The following is a 1470-nucleotide window of genomic DNA, read 5'->3' as shown; positions in this document are numbered from 1 at the left end:
GCCACCTTTGCTCCGTTACACGTTTCACAAAAACATGTCTTTCCTGAATGTGTGTAGGCCTACTCAAATGTAATTAGGCAATTTCCCCAGCCATTACACTGCACTGCATACACTGTATACCCATATTGCCCATAGTGTGTTATTTAGACATGTGCAGTCTGTAGGCCTAATGTCTCTGAACTGAACTCAAATGGATTTCAACATAACAAATCAAGTGGCATTAAGCTGTGTGCTTGTCAAGCAGTATGCCTTTGTGATATGAAGGGTAATGTGTCAGTGGGAGTGTAGCTACAGTACGTAGGGGTAAGTGTGTATCTGACATAGTACCTTTGATATTCTGAAGTCCATCATAAGTCTTTACAAAAATGCCTTTCATGAATGCTTAAAATGTGCAGTGTTTTTTATGTTAAAAAAAGATTGTGCACTCAGAAGTACCAAGAGAATGAAAACATTCTCTGCTGTCACAAAGGGGATGATAGACATTCTTTAGATGGACTTTTTTTCAGTGAGCTATGCCATTCATCTGTCGATTAAGCTTTCTGAGTGAGATTGCCTGCGAAATAGTACACATTTCATCATTATGTGCTGCTTTTGTCTGTGTCCACATTTTAATATTTGCGTGAATTTTTATCTTAAATTCCAAGGTAATGGACAGATTTTTTGTGTTTAGGTAAGATCAAATACACACAAACACACACACACACACACACACACACACACACACACACACACACACACACACACACAGCACACACACACACACCTGAAAATGTGATCCACTCGGTGGGCACTGAGGCTTTGTTCTTCCAGACAGACTGTAGTTTCCAATTTAGAACCCGGGAGGAGAGTATAAAAGAAATTGATTGGTGCATCCACGAAAACCAGAATACCACAGAGATCCTGGCTCAGGCTAGAGTGTCATTAAGTGCTTGGAGAGGGATGGTAATACTGAGGCAATGCGTGTTCAAAGTGTACAAAGCTCTGATAAAAGATGTTCAGGAATAGTCCCTGAGGATAACTTTATATTCGGCGAATCCAGGCCAGTCTAATTGTAAACATGCCTTCTGATGGTTGACAATAGCTCTTGGCCATGAGAGTGTGCCAATCAACTGAACCACAAAGCATACATTAATTCTGCCTTCCTGTGGAAATGCAGAAAAGTACTGTTAGATGTGTGTGTCTACTGTAAGTCAAACCAATGACTCTAACATGAAAAGAGTTTGATGAGCACATCTAACTCTGCATAGACTACATATTCCATATTTTCAACTGCCTTCAGCCAGAGTAAATTCATTTGCATGCCAAAGTAATTAGTAATATATGTTTTTGCATACTGTATTTGTGTTCTCTCTGACTTGCCATCTCTCAGAATAGTCCAGATATCAGGATCGTTTTAAGAATTTCATCTTTAGGGTAAGATGTACGTTTAAAAACACTGAATGTATGAGTGGTTTCAAAATAATGAGACCC

Source organism: Alosa alosa, chromosome 14 (assembly GCF_017589495.1).
Source record: "Alosa alosa isolate M-15738 ecotype Scorff River chromosome 14, AALO_Geno_1.1, whole genome shotgun sequence".
Taxonomy (NCBI): Eukaryota; Metazoa; Chordata; class Actinopteri; order Clupeiformes; family Clupeidae; genus Alosa; species Alosa alosa.
This window is presented reverse-complemented; position numbering follows the sequence as displayed.